The sequence below is a fragment of the Canis lupus genome, chromosome X, assembly GCF_048164855.1.
Source record: "Canis lupus baileyi chromosome X, mCanLup2.hap1, whole genome shotgun sequence".
Classification (NCBI taxonomy): domain Eukaryota; kingdom Metazoa; phylum Chordata; class Mammalia; order Carnivora; family Canidae; genus Canis; species Canis lupus.
In genome coordinates this window covers 74,016,769-74,033,368 of record NC_132876.1, presented here as the reverse complement: position 1 = coordinate 74,033,368, position 16,600 = coordinate 74,016,769, and positions in this window count along the sequence as shown.

Sequence of the window (16,600 nt, the reverse complement as noted above, 5' to 3'; positions counted from 1 at the left end):
TGTCCTGAGTAGCTATGCCAACCAGTAGGCCAGGTGTTTGCCAGAAACCAGATACCTTTCTTGGGTATCTTGGCTACACACAGGCAAAGACAGGGAGAGATGGCTTATATGACCCTTAAAATCTACTCCAATCAGAGGAGCTGCCAGGTCTGAAGGAATAACCTGTGAACATTTTGGGGGTTTAGAGACTGATTCTGGATAGTGCGTTTTTGTAAAGACCCCTATCTTTCCCCTTTCATTCCCATGAAGCTGAAGGTCTCTCTACTGCATGTGTTCCAAGAAATTTTGACTAAAGTGCATAACAAGAGCACCATGTCTAATATGTGACAAATGAGTCCTGACACCTGTTGATAATTAGGGATTACTAGGTCAAAAAGTGTTTTAAGTAGTGATAGCCTTGAGAAGGCACTCATATTAGTTTCTGGCCACTGTAAGAAATATCTGCAAACTTGGAGGCTTAAAACAGCAGAAATTTATTATCTCACAGATCTGGAAGTCAAAGATCTGAAGTCAGTATTATTTGGCTGAAATCAAGGTGTTCACAGAGCCATAGTCCTTCTGGCTGCTCTAGGGGAGAATCCATTTCTAGTCTTTTCCAGCTTCTGGTGGCCACTGAAATTCTTTGACATAGTCACATCACTCCAATCTTCAAGGCCAGCATCTTCAAATGTCCCTCTGCTCTGTCTTCACCTTTTCTTTGTGTGTGAAAGATCTGCTACTATTCAGGGCCAATCTGGATAATCCAGGAAAATCTCCCCATTTTAAGATTTTAATGTAATTATATCTGTAATTAAAAATTTAAACTTCTTTATTTAAAATTTTAAATTTATTTACATGTAAAGTACCATTCATCCATTTTATTTATTTTACCATAGAAAGTAACAGTCACAGGTTCCAGGCATGTACCATTTAGATGTGTTTTGCTTGCAGGGGAGGGTGCCTTTTTTCAGCATACCACAGCCACAGGAACTATGGAATCCATCCTGTCACATATTCAAGAATACTAAAACTTCATAGGCCTATGGTGCTGCAGGACCCTTCCAGCTGTATCAATGGGCTTGAATTAAACAAGCACTCTCCAAGTCTAAGGCATTGCCTGTGAAATATTTAAGTTGATAAAATTTATCTACAAGCTACTGCTTCCCCTTGTGTGTTTCTCCATCCCCCTCCTTCTAACTCTCCACTCCTACTTTTGTACATCCCATTCACCTGAGGCAAGCTTGAGGCCCCTAACAAGCACATACCTCTAAGTTGCTATCCCTCAAGTCTCCAGCTCTGGTTCTATCTCTCTTTGGAGCCCCAAATCCATTTACTTAACTCCCTGCTACATTCAATATCAACCTAAAATAATATCAACCTAAAATATCAAAACTAAAATAATTTCGCCATAAATCTGACACCCTTCCTGTATCTTCTGGTCCTAGTAAATGGCAACAGTATGCACAAAGTCATCCAAACTTCAGTCTTTGCACTCGGACAGATTGGGGTTGAATTCTGGCTTCACCACTTACTATCTGTGAAAACTTCAGGAATATATTTTCTATGCCTCATATTCTTCTTTGTGTGTGTGTATGTTTATTTTTTATTAGACTTCAATTTGCCAACATATATAAATAGGATAACGGCCAGTGATCATCCTGTCAAGTGCCCCTCTCAGTGCCCATCACCTAATCACCCCATCCCACCGCTCACCTCCTGTTCCAATCCCCTTTGTTCATTCCCCAGAGTTAGGAGTCTCTCATGTTCTGTCACTCTGTCTGATTTTTCCCACTCATTTTCTCTCCTTCCCCTTTAATCCCTTTCACTATTTTTTATATTCCCCATATGAGTGAAAACATATAATGTATGTCCTTCTCCAATTGACTTACTTCATTCAGCATAATACCCTCCAGTTCTATACACATTGAAGCAACTGGTGGGTATTTGTCCTTTCTAATGGCTGAGTAATATTCCATTGGATGGATATATATATATATTTTTTTCTCGCTCTCAAAATACTTTATTATATGGCACTCATCCTTCTTGTGATGCTGTGAGATGATAAAATGCCTACACGATGAAATGAAGTGAAGTGAATGACACAGGCCTGTGACATAGCATGAGGCTACTGGTGACCTTCTAATGATACATCAGAAGGACGATCATCTGCTTCTGGACTGTAGTTGATGTTGGGTAACTGGGCAGGAGTTAGGGGAGAGGCCTCACTTTAATGTCCACAAATCTGGGCTGTGCTCCAATGGGTAGATCAGCTTTGGTTTGGGCAAAGGACAGCCCAGAAACTATATATATATATATATATATATATATCTCACATCTTCTTTATCCATTCATATGTTGATGGACACCAAGGCTCCTTCCACAGTTTGGCTATTGTGGACATTGGGGCTATAAACATTGGGGTGCAGGTGAATCAGCTTTTCACTGCATCTGTATCTTTAGGGTAAATCCCCAGCACAGCAATTCCTGGGTCGTAGGGTAGCTCTATTTTTAAATCTTTGAGGAACCTCCACACAGTATTCCAGAGTGGCTGTACCAGTTCACATTCCCACCGACAGTGCAAGAGGGTTCCCTTTTCTCCACATCCTCTCCAACATTTGGTGTTTCCTGTCTTGTTAATTTTCCCCATTCTCACTGGTGTGAAAAGGTAGATCATTGTGGTTTTGACTTGTTTTTCCTTGGTGGCAAGTGCTGCAGAGCATTTTCTCATGTGCTTGTTGCCCATGTCTATGTCTTTCTCTGTGAAATTTCTGTTCATGACTTTTGCCCATTTCATGATTCGATTGTTTCTTTGCTGTTGAGTTTAATAAGCTGTTTATAGATCTTGGATACTATCCCTTTATCTGATAGGTCATTTGCAAATATCTTCTCCCATTCTGTAGGTTGTCTTTTAGTTTTGTCGACAGTTTCCTTTACTGTGCAGAACCTTTTTATCTTTATTAGCTTCCAATAGTTCATTTTTGCTTTTGTTTCCCTTGCCTTCATAGATGTGTCTTGTAAGAAGTTGCTGTGGCCAAGTTCAAAAAGGGTGTTGCCTGTGTTCTCCTCTAGGATGCTGATTGACTCTTGTCTCACATTTAGATCTTTCATCCATTTTGAGTTTATCTTTGTGTATTGTGTAAGAGAATGATCTAGTTTCATTCTTTTCTGCACATGGCTGTCCAATTTTCCCAGCACCATTATTGAAGAGACTGTCCTATTTCCAGTGGATAGTCTTTCCGGCTTTGTCAAATACTAGTTGACCATAGAGTTGAGGGTCCACTTCTGGATTCTCTATTCTGTTCCATTGATCTATGTGTCTGTTTTTGTGCCAATACCACACAGTCTTGATGATCACAACTTTGTAGTACAACTTGAAAACTGGCATTGTGATGCCCCTGGCTCTGGTTTTCTTTTTAATATTCCCCTGGCTATTCAGGGTCTTTTCTGATTTCACCCAAATCTTAAGAGGATTTGTTCCAACTCTCTGAAGAAGGTCCATGGTATTTTGATAGGGATTGCATTGAATGTGTAAATTGACCTGGGTAGCATTGACATTTTCACAATATTAATTCTTCCAATCCATGAGCATGGAATATTTTTCCATCTCTTTGTGTCTTCCTCAATTTCTTTCAGAAGTGTTCTGTAGTTTTTACTGCATAGATCCTTTACCTCTTTAGTTAGGTGTATTCCGAGGTATCTTATGCTTTTGGGTGCAATTGTAAATGGGATTGATTCCATCTATTTCTCTTTCTTCAGTCTCATTGTTAGTGTCTAGAAATGCCACTGATTTCTGGGCATTGATTTTGTATCCTGCCACACTGCCAAATTGCTGTATGAGTTCTAGCAATCTTGGGATGGAGTCTTTTGGGTTTTCTACGTACACTATCATGTCATCTGCGAAGAGGGAGAGTTTGACTTTTTCTTTGCCAATTTGAATGCATTTTCTTTCTTTCTTTTTTAGTCTGATTGCTGAGCCTGGGAATTCTAGTACTGTTTTAATAGCAGTGGTGAGAGTGGACATCCCTGTCTTGTTCCCGATCTTAGGGGAAAGGCTCTCAGTGTTTCCCCATTGGGACTGATATTTACTGTGGGCTTTTCTTAGATAGCTTCTAAGATGCTGAGGAATATTTCCTCTATCCCTACACTCTGAAGAGTTTTGATCAGGAATGGATGCTGTCTTTTGTCAAGTGCTTTTTCTGCATCTATGGAGAGGATCATATAGTTCTTGTTTTTTCTCCTGTTGATATGACCTACCATGTCGATTGCTTTATGAGTGTTGAACCAGCCTTGCATCCCGGGGATGAATCCCACTTGAACATGGTGAATAATCTTCTTAATGTATTGTTGGATCCTATTGGCTAGCATCTTGGTGAGAATTTTTGCATCCATGTTCATCAGGGATACTGATGTATAATTCTCCTTTTGGTGTGGTCTTTGTCTGCTTTTGGAATTAAGGTGATGCTGGTCTCATAAAATGAGTTTGGAAATATTCCATGCCTTTCTATCTTTCAGAATAGCTTTAGTAGAATAGGTATTGTTTCTTTAAACGTTTGATAGAATTCCCCTGGGAAGCTATCTGGCTCTGGACTTTTGTGTCTTCGGAGGTTTTTATGACTGCTTCAATTTCCTCCCTGGTTATTAGCCTGTTCAGGTTTTCTATTTCTTCCTGTTCCAGTTTTTGTAGTTTGTGGTTTTCCAGAAATATCTCCATTTCTGCTAGATTGCCTAATTTATTGGCGTATAGCTGTTCATAATATGTGTTTAAAATAGTTTGTATTTCCTTGATATTGGTTGTGATCTCTCCTTTTTCGTTCATGATTTTATTAATTTGAGACTTTTTTCTTATTAATAAGTAAGGCTGGCTAATGGTTTATCTATCTGATTCTTTCAAAGAACCAACTCCTGGTTTTGTTGATCTGTTCCACAGTTCTTCTGTTCTCTATTTCATTGAGTTATGCTCGAATCTCAATTAACTCTCTTCTTCTGCTTGGTGTAGGTTTTATTTGCTGTTCTTTCTCCAGTTCCTTTAGGTGCAAGGTTAGCTTGTGTGTTTGAGGGTTTTTTTCCCCAATTTTCGGGGGTATGCTTGTATTGCAATGTATTTCCCTCTCAGGACTGCTTTGGCTGTATCCCAAAGATTTTGAATGGTTGTATCTTCATCCTCATTAGTTTCCATGAATCTTTTTAATTCTCTAATTTCCTGGTTTACCCTTTCATCTTTTAGCAGGATGGTCTTTAACCTCCATGTGTTTGAATTTCTTCCAAATTTCTCCTTGTGATTGAGTTCAAGTTTCAAGCATAATGGTCTGAAAATATGCAGGGGAGAATCCCAATCTTTTGGTATCATTTGAGACCTGATTTGTGACCCAGTATGTGGTCTATTCTGGAGAAAGTTCCATGTGCACTTGAGAAGAATGTGTATTCAGTCACGTTCAGATGGAAAGTTCTATATATATCTGTGAAATCCATCTGGTCCAGTGTATCATTTAAAGCTCTTGTTTCTTTGGAGATGTGTGCTTAGAACATATGTTATTTGCATAAAGTGCCGTGTTGAAGTGTCCCAGTATTAGTGTATTATTATCTAAGTATGTCTTTACTTTGGTTATTAACTGATTGCTATACTTGGCAGCTTCCACATTAGGGGCATACATATGATTCTTAGTTACTCTTGTTGGATAGATCCTTTAGTTATGATATAGTGTCCCTCTTTATCTCTTCCTATAGTCTTTGGGATAAACTTTAATTTATCTGATGTGAGGATTGCTTCCTTTTGAGGACCATTTGAATGGTAAATGGTTCTCCAACCTTTCATTTTCAGGCTGGAGGTGTCCTTAGGTCTAAAATGAGTCTCTTGTAGAACAGCAAATAGATGGGTCTTGCTGTTTTATCCAGTCTGAAACCCTTCCTCGTTTGATGGTATCATTCAGCCCATCATGTTCAGAGTTACGATTGAAAGATATGAATTTAATATCATCATAATACCTATTCAGTCCCTGTGTTCGTGCATTATTTTGGGGGGCTTCCTCTTTCTTTTACAGATTCCCCCTTACTATTTCTTGCAGAGCTGGTTTGGTAGTCACATATTCTTTCATTTTATGCCTATCTTGGAAGCTCTTTATCTCTTCTTCTAATCTGAATGAGAGCCTTGCGGGATAGAGTATTCATGACTGCATGTTCTTCTCATTTAGGACCCTGAATATATACTGCCAGCCCTTTCTGGCCTGCCAGGTCTCTGTGGAGAGGTCTACTGTTAATCTAATATTTCTCCCCATATAAGTTTGGGATTTCTTGTCTCCTGGTGCTTTGAGGATTATCTCTTAATCCTTTGAATTTGCAAGTTTCACTAATAAATGTCCAGGTGTTGAACTGTTTTCATTGATTTTAGGGTGGTACCTCTCTATATCCTGGATCTGAATGCCTGTTTCCCTCTCCACATTATGGATGCTCTCAGTTATGATTTGTTCAAATATGCTTTTTGGTCCTCTCTACCTTTTGGCCCCCTCTGGAACCCTAATTAAACATAGTTGTTTCCTTCTGAGGCTGTCATTTATTTCCCTTAACCTTTCCTCATGGTGTTTTCATTGTTTTTCTCTTTTTTCCTCAGCCTCCTTCCTTGTCATCAACTTATCTTCTATGTCACTCACTCTTTCTTCTACCTCATTAACCCTTGTTATTAGGACCTCCAGTTTGGATTGCATCTCATTTAATTGATTTTAATTTGGGCTGATGAGATCTAAATTCTGCAGTCATGAAGTCTCTTGAATCCTTTATGCTTTTATCCAGAGCCACCAGTATATTTATAATTGTGCTTCTGAATTGGCTTTCTGACATCGAATCGTAATCTAAATTCTGTAACTCTGTGGCAGAGAGTACTCTTTCTGATTCTTTCTTTTGTAGTGAGTTCTTTCTAGTCATTTTGCTCAGTGCATAGTTGCTGTTTGAGCAGGCTGAATCAAGAATATCAACCACGACCTTAGTAACTTCACCCTAGATGATTTTTGTTAGAAGCGAAAACCCTTCTCTCTGTAGCATTCCAGCTATTCTCTCTTTAAAACTCAGGTCGAATTCATAGGTTTTAAGGATGGTTTGAAATTAATCTAGGTAAGTTTTTAGGGCCAGGTGAGTTGAGGACTCTACTCCATCATCCTCTCAGCTCCCCCCCTCTATGCCTCATGTTCTTCATCTGAAAATGGAGGGTAAAAAAAGCACTTACCTCATATAATTGTTTGGTTTAAAAAAGGTAAATGTAGAGCCCTATAATGATGCAGGACACATTGTAAGCACTAGAAAAATTAGTCTATTTGTTATTAACATTTTCATCCTCTACTATTCCACCTTCTCCCTCACCTCCATGCTGCCCCTCCCCACAACTAGAGAATATATCTAGTAAATCGTATTTTTAAAAATATTTTATTTATTTATTCATGAGAGACACAGAGATGCAGAGGCACAGGCAGAGGGAGAAGCAGGCTCCAAGACAGGACTCAATCCCGGGTCTCCAGGATTACGCCCCAAGCCATAGGCATTACTAAACCACTGAGCTTTCAGGATGCCCTAGTAAGTCCTATTTATTTTCTTTGTAATAAGTCTTCTCCTTGACATCCTCATAGCCACTGCTCTAGGTCAAGTCTTGGTCCTCTCTAGATCACATACTACCCTCCCAACTGGTCTCCCTGCTCCTATCCCTTACATGACAGTCTCATAAAATGGAACCTCATCTTGATAGAGTCCTAAATTCCTGGATTGTTTTCCTGAAACAGTAACCATTACTGTACATAGGTTTTTACAATTTATCTCAAACCTACCTCATGTTATTCTTTGTATCACATTGAAGTTACAGCTGGTCTCTGAATATGCAAAGCTCTTGTGACCCTTTATGCCCTTATATATAATGTTAGCACCATCTAGAAAGCTTTCATTTTTTCCCCTCTTTCTGGCAAAATACCATTTATCCTTCACGATTCAGGATCCTTTGTCAAATCCAGCTTTCCCAAACAGAGTAAATCTGTCAGGCCCATCTCTGAACCCCCACACCGCTTTGTACATCCTTCTACCCGAGGAAGGAAAAGAAAGAAACATTCTAGGAATGCCTGTGGCTGAATACCAGGCTCTAGGTTAAATGCTTGAGAACACTGAATATTATTTGAGCCCTGGGGTCCAAGAAAGCAGCCACAGTTGAGAAACTTCCCCACCTTTTTGTGTTCCCAAGAACAGCTAATTTTTTTAAGATTTTATTTATTTATTCATGAGAGATACACATAGAGAGAGGCAAAGACATAGGCAGAGGGAGAAGCAGGCTCCATGCAGGGAACCCTGTGTGGGACTCAATCCTGGGACTCTAGGATCACACCCTGCAGCAAAGGCAGACACTTAACTGCTGAGCCACCCAGGAGTCCCAAGAACAGCTAATTGTAAAGGACCATATTGCCCTGGCATATTCTGAGATAAGACCCTATCCATATTTCCTCATGGTTCCCATAAGACTGATGATGACTCCTTTGTTCACCTGCCTCTATAAAACTTTCCCTTCTTTTCTTTGAGCAGTCTCTTTAAGGCTATAGTCTGAATAAAATCATTTCTTTAATTCTGTGAAGTTAGTTTTGTTCTTAGTAGTTTACAGATGAGAAACTGAAGCTCAGATGCATGGCCTAAGATGGTACCATTAAGGAGGAAATATGATTTCTTCCCAGTCTGTGTGGCTTCCACTAGGTTCTTTCCACAACTCTTATAAATGGAATGTGACTTAGCCATGCAGGTAAGCAGGCCATGAAACCTTCAAAAGCAGGGACATCCAGGTCTCAAATTCATCTTAATCCTTGTTTGCTAAATGAATTCCTGAATAAACTGTGTCAATTCCCACTGAGGTAGTGTTACAGTGTTTCTCACTTCCTTTTTAACCTAAGCTTCTTTTTAATACATAGGAAAAACAAATATGAAAGGCTGAAATTTTGAGCCAAAGGAGAATTTACATTTTATTTTATTTATTTTTTTAAAGATTTATTTATTTGTTCATGATAGACAGACAGAGAGAGAGAGAGAGAGAGAGAGAGGCAGAGACACAGGCAGAGGGAGAAGCAGGCTCCATGCTGGGAGCCCGACGTGGGACTTGATCCTGGGACTCCAGGATCACGCCCTGGGCCAAAGGCAGGCACTAAACCGCTGAGCCACCCAAGGATCCCCAATAATTTACATTTTAAATGTAGATGATAGTGCTTTATCCTAAGGATTGGGGTTCTCTGAGGAATTTCAGACCTGATGAAGGGGGATGTTGGTGGAAGGGGAAGGCTTAATATCCCTTCCAAAACTTCCAGCCTTCTAAAGACTTCAAGTGGTAGAATTTCCTCCGAGAAGTGGATAATTCACTTGAGAATGGAAACTCTTCATTGTCCATTGTATCGCATTTATTATTCTGTCCAAAAATATCTCAGGATCAGGTGCTGAGAGGTGATAGCCAGATAACATCTTGGGTTAAATGCCTGTCTCTGTTGTAGGATCCTCACTAGAATCATAATATCCTCTCAGTGGAGGAGGCCCCAAGGGTCATCTTATCTAGTCCACTGACAAAGTGGATTGTATCTCAGTCAAATGGGAACCTATGCCTTCTTAGGGATTTGTTTGAGACACTAACTTTGCTCACAGTAGCACACTGTTATTTGTGTCTAGCCTCCATGTTTGTGCTGCAGTAACAATGGTGCCTTCTTTCAGGTCTCTGCTGAAATGACAGACAACCTTGTAGATTCAGAGTTCCCACTCAAACCTTAGTCTACCTGAAGAAGACCTCCATTTCAATTCTCAGATTATGTATTCTTTCCTAACAAAGCCAGACACTCCTCCATTACTAGCATGGAAGGTTAGATTGGAGCAGTGCGCACTGGCTGAGAGAAGGGATTGTCACCTTTACTGGTCTATCAGAATTTTTCAAGGCAGAATCTTTTAAATATTTCTGAATCCAGACCCAGTGTAAGGCAATACATTATACTTCATGACTCATTTTGCACAAACGTGTGTATAACTGAAAGAAAGTTTTCCATGGAAGAGTATTTAACTTTACTACATGCAATTCAATTTTAGTTTACTTATTTTAATTTTTGAAACATTTTGGTCATCACTGTCATGTAAGGGGTTCATGGATACATATATTGCCAACATCTGAGAATCAAATCTTCTATTCCCATACTTAGCCTAGACTTTGAAAGCTATACCTTATTGTCTACACGAACATAATTTCACTATTCTACTATCTTCATTAGCATGACATTAGTTTTCCAGGTCTCCCCTGTCCAGGCAAATGTTTTATTACAGGAACATCTTCAAAAATCCAACAACTAACTCTTCAATGGAAGGCATTAACAGCGCATTTAAAATGTCCTAAGAGTCTTTTAATCTCTTACTTCAAAACCCTTGTCTTGCCGTTTCCACCAATCTTGGACTGTTGCATTATAATCCTTACATAATTCTAATCGAGTCCCTGCATTAAAAGTCCTATCTTGAACCAAACTTCCAATTCTCAAGTTCTAACTTTGCCTTCCCTCCCTTTGAGACATCTTTGCTGAAGCTTTGCATAGGTGCTGTTAGTCATCACCCTGGTAAGCAATAAACTCAACTTGGTCTTATCAACAGTCTGTGTTGGTAATATTTGGAAAACCAGCTATTGACATACCACATGATACAGGTACAACATGGAGTTTATTGGGGGAAAACTTACAAGCAGGCCAAGATGTAGCAAAGCACACACAGCCTCTCCCAATCTCTCCTTGTTCCATGGCATATGCAGGTTATAGATGTTCTGTGTGCACTAAGGCTAAAGTCCCAGCAAAGAGGGGCCTGCTTGGACACCAGGCTGTCTGTGGAACTGTGAGCACTCCAAGAGAGCACAATCTCTGCCTCCATACTGGGAGAAGAAGTTAAGGAACACTTAGTTTCTCTAAGTAACAAGAAACATATCAATGATCTTCCTGATCAGTAACAATGCTAGGAAATATGCATGCCCAGGGCCACAGTTTACATACTAAGGGCCCTAAGAAGAGCCTTTCCCACCAAGAATTCTAATATCAGCCAGAGGCCTTGTCTTTCCACAGCTGGCTCAGTAAAGCACATTCACTCTCAACTGAGTTACTGAAAGGGGAAAGGAAATACAGCTCAGGGCTATCCCAGACTTGTCTCAAATCCATCACTTGGAAGTGATTCCACAAATGACTATTGGGTTACACCTGAGTTTGAAAAACACTTCTAAATTGTAGGGTAATTAATGTGTTCATTATATTGATTGTGGACATGATTTCAAGAGTATATACATATACCAAATTGATCTAATTTTATACTTTAAATATATGCAGTTTTCTGTGTGAAAATTAAACCCCATTAAACCTATGAAAAATTAATAAAAGGAGTAGATAACAGTAGAGGGCATAGATGCAACAAGATTGGTCATATGTTGGTAATTGGTAAAGCTAGTTTTGCCTGTGTTTGGAAATCTACATATTTTTTAAATGAATTTTACCACAAAATATGAAAACAAAACTTCAAAAAAACAAAGAAATTGTACTAACGATCTGAACCATGGCTGCACAGTTAATACAAGGAGTGTAGAGAGTGAAATTTGCTGCAAGGTTCTAGCAGACAGAAACTTTTTTAAGGCCCTCTGTTATCCTGGTGAAAATTTCCACTATCCTCAGAGCATAGGAGAAATATGGAGACTAAGTAGTAGTATTCATATATCCAATAATTCACCAAGGAGATATTAATTAAGCACCCATATGTACCAGACACTCTTCTAGGAGAAACAGCAGTGAACAAAATTAAGGTCGTGGCCCCATGAACCCTACATTCTAGGGGAAGAAAAATGACAACCTACAGGAAAATAAGTACTGTAGGGAGAGAGGTAATATGGCAGAAGAATAGGGGACCCACATTTCATCTGGTCCTTTGAATTCAGCCAGTTATCTATCAAACCATTCTAAACACTTGTGGATTCAATCAGAGCTCTAAGAAAAGAATTGCTCCAATAAAAAGGTGACCACTTTTTGCAAGTGGCACGAAAAGCCTCAAGGGAAAAAAAAAAGCCACCTAGTGGCTCAACTCCGCCCAGGCAAAGCCACCTAAGAATCAGTGCAACATGGCCCTCCTCCAGAACACCAGGAGGAATATCAGGTGAATACTAAGTTAATAGATCATTCAGAATTAAAAATTTCTTGTGTTAGGGGAAAATAGTATATAGAATTTGAGTTTTTTTTCTCATGAGTCTTTAGTCTTTCAGTTTAAAATTTTCTTTTTTCATTTTCTATTTTCCTTTTCAACTAGTTTCTTATTTTATGAAGTCTTTGTGTTTAACTTTTTTTAAATTTTCATTTTTACATTTACATTTTATAGACATACTTCTCATTTTTGGCTTCCTTTCACTGTATTCAATTTTATATGTTTATTATATATATATAATTTCTTTCTTTCTTTCTTTACAACTTTGGGATTCAGTGTCTTCTAACAAACAGACCAAAATACACCCAGGACCAAGTGGATCACCCAGTTTTGTCCATCTGTGAGATTGTAGTCTCTTTTTTTCCCTTTTATTTTTTTATTTTTGGTTTCTGACCTTTGTGGATTATCTAGTTTGTATTTCACTGGGGTCATGGTTGATATATTTTTATTTTTTCTCTCAATAATCTATTTAGGCAAAATGACTAGAAAGAGAAAGTCACAGCAAAAGAAAGAATCTGCCATAGATCTTATCAATATGGATATAAGTAAAATGTCAGAACTAGAATTCAGAATAACATAAAGTTACTAGCTAGGCATGAAAAAAAACCATAAAAGAGAGTAGAGAATCTGTTAATGCAGAAATAAAATCTAATCAGGCCAAAATTAAAAATGCTTTAACTCAGATACAGTCTAAAATTGATGCTCTAACAGCTAGTATAAATGAGGCCAAAGAGAGTCAGTGACATAGAAGACAAAATGATGGAAAGGAAGGAAGTTAAGAAAAAGAGAAAAACAATCATGGAATGTGAGAGGAGGCTTCAAGACATCGATACTATAAAGTGAAACAATATTAGAATTATTGGGGTTCCAGAGGAAGAAGAAAGAGAGAGGGACAGAAAGTGTACTTGAGCAAATCATAGCTGAGAACTTCCCTAATATGGGGAAGGAAATAGGCATTCAAGTCGAGGAGGCATAGGGAATCTGCCTCAAAATCAATAAAAATAGATCAATACCCTGACATATAATAATGAAGCTTGCAAATTTCAGGGTTAGAAAGAAAATCCTAAAAGCAGCTTGAGACAAGAGGTCATTAACATATAAGGGTGGGAACATTAGACTGGCAAGAGACCTATCCATAGAGACATGGCAAGCCAGAGAGGGCTGGTATGATATATATGGGGGCAGTAAATGAGAAAAACATGCAGCCAAGAATATTTTATCCATCCAGCCAAGGCTGTCATTCAGAATGGAAGGAGAGATAAAAAGTTTCTAGGACAAACAGAAACTAAAAGAATTTGTGATCACTAAACCAACCCTGCAAGAAATATTAAAGAGTATCCCATAAGCAAAGAGAAAGCCTAAAAGTAACATAGAACAGAAAGAAACAGAGACAATCTATGGAAACATGGACTTTACAGGTAATACAATTTTACTAAATTCAATTCTTTCAATAATTACTCTGAATGTAAATGGGTTAAATGCTCCAACAAAACACAGGGTATCAAATTGAATAAAAATGCAAGACTGATCGATATGCTGTCTATAAGAGATTGATTTTTGATTCAAGGACTCCTCTAGATTGAAAGTGAGGGAGTGTAGAACCATGTTTCATGCTAATGGATGGCAAAAGAAAGCTGGGGTAGCAATCCTGATATATCAGAAAAAGTATATTTTAAACCAAAGACTGTAGTAAGGGATGAAGAAGGACACTATATTTCATAATAAAAGGGTCTATCCAACAAGAAGACCTAACAGTTATAAATATTTACACTCTTAACTTGGGAGTAGCCAATTAGATATACCAATTAATAACAAAATTAAAGAAACACATTGATAATAATAAAGATTAGTAAGGGACTTCAACACTCTAATCACAGAAATGGATATTTCTAAGCAGAGTATCAAAAAGGAAACAATGGCTTTGAATTACACACTGGATCAGATGGACTTCACAGATATATAGAGAACATTCCATCATAAAGCAACAGAGTACACATTCTTTCCTACTGAACATGGAACTTTTTCCAGAATACATCACATACGGGGTCACAAATCAGGTCTCAATCTGTACCAAAAGTTTGGGATTATACCCTGCTTATTTTCAGACCACAAAACTATGAAATTTGATCTCAACCACAAGAGGAAATTTGGAAGGAACTCAAATAGTTGGAAGTTAAAGAGCATCTTACTAAAGAATGAATGTGTCAACCAGGAAATTAAAGAAGAATTTTAAAAATTCATGGAAACAAATGAAAATGAAAACACAACTGTTCAAACTATTGGGACACAGAAGTACATAACAATACAAGCCTTTCTCAAGAAATTAGAAAAGTCTGAAATACACAAGATAACCTTACACCTAAAGGGGCTGGAGAAAGAATAGCAAATAAAGCCTAAACTAAGCAGGACAAGAGAAATAATAGCAATTAGAGCAGAAATCAATGAAATAGAAACCAAAAGAAAAGTAGAACGGGTCAATGAAACTAAAAGCTGGTTCTTTGAAATAATTAATAAGATCAATTAGCTCCTATCCAGACTAACCAAAAAGAAAAGAGAAAGTACCCAAAATTAATAAAAATATGAATGAAAGAGGAGAGATCACAACCAACACCAAGGAAATACAAATAATTATAAGAACATATTATGAAATATATGCCAACAAATTAAGCAATATGGAAGAAATGGATGCATTCCTGGAAACTTATAAGCTACTAAAATTGAAACTGGAAGAAATAGAAAGCCTAATCAGACCCATAACCAGCAAGGAAACTGAAGCAGTAATCAAATGTCCCAACAAACAAGAGTCCAGGGCTTGATGGCTTTTGAGGGGGAATTCTACCAAACATTCAAAGAACTAATACCTACTTGTCTGAAGCTTCAAAAAGTTTCAAAAAATGGAAATGGAAGTAAAAATTCCAAATTCATTCAATGAGGCCAGCATTACCTTGATCTCAAAACCAGGCAAAGACCCCACCAAAAAGGAGAAATACAGACGAATATCGTTGATGAACATGGATGCCAAAATTCTCACCAAGATATTAACCAATAGTATCAACAGTACATTAAAAGAATTACTCACCAGAACCAAGTGGGATTTACTCCTGGGCTGCAAGCATTTGTTCAACATCCACAAACCAATCAATGTAATACATCACATTAATAAAAGAAATGACAAGAACCATATGATTTTCTAAATTGATGCAGCAAAAGCACTGACAAAATACAGCATCCTTTCCTGATTAAAACTTTTCAATTGTAGAGATAGAGGGAACATACGTCAATATCATAAAATCTATCTAAAGATCCCACAGTGAATATCATTTTCAGTGGTGAAAAACTGAAAGCTTTTCCCCTAAGGTTAAGAACATAACAGGGATGCTCACTCTCACCACTGTTGTTCAACATAATACCAGAAATCTTAGCCTCAGCAATAAGACAAGAAGAAGAAATAAAAAGCATTCAAGTTGATGAAAAAGAAGTCAAATTCTCTATCTTTGCAGATGACATGATCCTGTATGTGGAAAACCCAAAAGACTCCACCTCAAAATTGCTAGAACTCATATAGCAATTCAGCAGTGTGGCAGAATACAGAATCAATGCACAGAAATCAGTGGCATTTCTATACATTAACAATGAGACTAAAGAAAGAGAAGTTAAGGAATCAATCCCGTTTACAATTGCACCAAAACCCATAAGATATATAGGAATAAACCTAACTAAAGAGGTAAATGTTCTGTATTCTAAAAACTATAAAACATTTATGACAGAAATTGAGAAAGACACAAAAAGATGGAAAAACATTCCATGTTCATGGATTGGAATGATAAATTTTGTTAAGATGTCTATGCTACTCAAAGTGATGTACACATTCAATGCAATCCCTATCAAAATAACATTGGCATTTTTTCCAGAGCTGGAACAAATAATGCTAAGATTTGTATGGAACCAGAAAAGATCCCGAATAGCCAAAGAAATGTTGAAAAAGAAAACCAAAGCTGGTGGCATCACAACTGCAGACTTTAAGCTATATTACAAAGCTGTAATCATCAAGACAGTATGGTGCTGGCACAAAAATATATACATAGATCAATGGAACAGAATAGAGAACTGAGAAACAGACCCTCAATTCTATGGTCAACTAATTTTAAACAAAGCCAGAAAGACTATTGAATGGAAAAATACAATCTCTTCAACAAATGGTGTTGGGACAATTGGACAGCCACATGTAGAATGAAACTGGATCATTTTGTTACACTTTAAACAAAGATAAACTCAAAATGGATGAAAAGTCTAAAGGTGAGGCAGGAATCCATCAAAATCCTAGAGGAGAACTTAGACAGCAACCTCTTTGACCTTGGCCACAGAAATTTTTGCTAGGTATGTCTCCAAAGGCAAGGTAAAAAACACCCAACAAAGTAAAAATGAA